Here is a 3,189-nt window from a genome sequence, read left to right as displayed (position 1 = left end):
GGCCAGAAGTTGGGTTTCTTGCCCGGAGGTGAGGTCCGCCCCTATTTGGATGGTCCGGTCAGGTTGGTCTTGGTGTATGGGGACTAGCTTTATGTCCCCTTCTGGCTATGGCCTCGGAAGGCAGCGGTGCCCGGGGTGCACTGACGGAGGATCTTTCAAGTCCTCCCATGTCATAGTGTGGATATGGTGACTGGGGAGTGGAGCGGGGTGCCCATACTCGATGCGTCTAGCCAGGTCTTGGTCGCCGTGGATGGTTATTAGCCCCTGGGGTCTAGGTATTTTCATGTAGAGGTAATTGTGATCGGGTACAGCTCTGAATCTGTTCAGGGTTCCTCATCCTAGGATGGCATTGTAGGCGTATGGTACCTCCACGACGTCGAAGGTGATAACCTCGAATCATGATATAGAGCCCTCACTGAAGATGATCGGGAGTTCTATCTACCCTAGGGTGTTGAGGGGGGCTCCATTGAATCCCTGGAGGGGTTTGCTGCTTGGTGAGAGCCAGCTTCGTGGAATTCAGAGCTGGTCGAAGGCATGCATGAATAGGAGGTCCGTCGAGCTACTTCCGTCAACCAGTATTCTTCGGACCTCGACTTTCGGCGATATTGGCTGAGAGGACCAGGGCATCGGAGTGGGGAAATTTTACCCCTTCGGAGTCGTCGACGGTGAATGTTACTGAGGCGTCGGCCCAGTTGGGAGCCTGTCGGTGGATGCTAGTTGCTCCGATGTGGTGCACCCCGCAGGTGTAGTCTCGCCGCTGTCGTTTCGAAGTGCCTCAGGAGCTCCCTCTGCCGGTAATGGCGAGGACGATCCTTTTGCCCCGCTCTCCTTTGTCGCTGTGCGGTTCTAGGGATGACTGGGTGGTGAAGGTAGGGCCAGTTGCGGAGGATTTTTTAGGGCCAGGTGGTCTACTCGTCGGTTGGCCGATGGCCTGTGATCTTCGGTCTGCCCCTTGGGGGACCCACCGTTGAGGGCCGCCTGCCTCCCGAGGTACTCCTCTCGGATGGTGGTGAGAGTTTGGTAGTTATGGGTATTGTGCCTTCGTCCCGCGCCGTGTAGAGTGCACCAGGATTCTTCCTCGGAACACTGGTTTGGGGCGTGGCTTCGCTCCGGGAGGCCTCCGGAGCGTCCTCAGTCGCATCCCCTGGGGTGGCTTTGGTTCGAAGCCCCGCGGCTTGGGCTGATATTGCTGATGTTTTGGCGTTGCCGTTGCCACCCTCTTTGGGATCCGGTGGTAAGGGCCTCCTCGAATCTCCTTTTTGTCGGGCGAGCCGGGGCGTGTGACGATTTGACCTGTGAGTGTGGTCTCTCGGTACTGGCATGGGAAGCTTCACCAGCTTGTGAGCGCCTCCGGTGGAGCTTTTCCTCCTCTACCCGCGCATATTCCTCAAACTTGCTCATGAGGATTTCTATCGTGCATATTGGGCACCGATTTAGTCGATCATACAGGGCCTTCGGCCAGGCCTTGGGTTGCGGCATCGATGACCGAAGAGTCTGATATGCCCCTAATTTGGGCTTTGGTCTGGGAGAACCTTCGAAAGTAGTCCCGAAGGGTTTCATTTGGCCCCTGCCTGATAGTGAATAGGGTGCTGGAGGTAACTGGTTCGATGAAGGTGCTCTGGAAGTTGCTGCGGAAGAGGTCTTGGAGTTGGGACCAGGTGTGAATGGTGCCGGGGTCCAACGCCCAGAACCAGCGTATGACCACCCCTTCTAGGGTGAGGGGGAAGCATTTAGCCATGGTGGCCGGTCCGCCCCCGCTGGCCTCTATGGCTAGGGCGTAGGATCGGGCGAACTCGTCAGGGTCTGAATTGCCTTTAAACTTGGGTAACTTCGTGGTCCGAAAACCCTTCGGGAAGGGTATGGCTTGCAGGTCGGCCCGCAGGGGGGAGTCGTGGTCCTGTAGGGGGTCCTCACGACGCCGGACCTAGGGCTCCAGGGATCGAATGGGTCATGTCCTTGTGCCGAGGGGCTCGTCCATTCGTAGAGCTTGGGTCGAAAACACGTCGGCCGTCCCAGGAGCGGCGGCGAAGGTGTGGGCAGCTTCCTGCTCGGCCCGTAGGGCCGTCCGTACCTCCTCCATCTATGCCAGGAGTGCTGCCAAGTGTGATTGCTGCTCGGGCAGAGCGGTGTTTAGCGGCAGCACCGATCGCAGCCCCTAGGGGCGCAGCGGGAGCCTCGCCTTGCTGCTGCTAGGTCCCTAGGGTAGAGAACCCTTCGGTGTTGCCCGCAGCTGTAGTTATGGTTGGGTCAGTGGTGGCCGTAAGGTTCCCGTTCCCCCCGGCTGGGGGGCCGTTGCCGGTGCCGGCCACGTATAGTTGGCTGGACTACCGCGCAGGCGTTATTGGGGGGTCGGCCGCTGCCAATGCGGCCGTGGTGGTCTTTTTCTTGGTGGCATCCTACCTCTCTTAGCACTTCTGCGTTCAAGTTCCCACGGACGGTGCGCTGTTGGAACAAGAGTTCATCTTGCCCCAACAAGTACGGCGAGAGTTTCTTCTAAGGAGGAGACTCAAGCTTGGAGATAAAGTTTAAAAGGAAGGAACACCACGAATGTATTGATTGTAGAACAAATGGATCGATCTGGGGGGAGTATCACAGGTAGGTTTGTGTTGTTCCTTCTTGTCTTGATAGTGCATCCGCCGCCATATCAGATTAAGTAAAGGGATTACCTAGCTAGCGCTATGATGCGTGTTCTGTGTCCGTCATGAATATCTAGAGGACCATGGCCTCCTATTTGTAGGACCATGCGTAGCTTGACGTACAAGTTATCATAATGTACAAATATCCGGGATCTGACCAAATTACTGAGTCTTATCTCGGATGACTACCTTCTATCATGTCGGGAGATAAATATCCACAGTGGTAATTATCATGGTACCTGCCCCCTGAAGGGGGCGAGCCGATTGCCAATTGCGGCCTGGCGCCGCACCGCCAGGGGTGTCAGGATAGGTACCATCATGCTGGGGTGTCAGAGCGGCGTCCACTAGCACGGATATTTAATACCGGTCACTTCCTCGCAGGCAAAGTACGACTGGTTCTTCACTTTTGGTAGATTTTTTTTAGGCTTGATGACTCACCCAATAACCTCCGGAAAGCCGGCCCGGGCAGCGGGAGGCCACAGCCTCAGGGACCGGGCCTTCGGAAGGCTGAGCTCCGGAAGGCCAGTGCTTCGAAAGGGAAGGCTTCGGGAGG

This window comes from Phragmites australis, chromosome 22 (assembly GCF_958298935.1).
Source record: "Phragmites australis chromosome 22, lpPhrAust1.1, whole genome shotgun sequence".
Taxonomy (NCBI): Eukaryota; Viridiplantae; Streptophyta; class Magnoliopsida; order Poales; family Poaceae; genus Phragmites; species Phragmites australis.
This window is presented reverse-complemented; position numbering follows the sequence as displayed.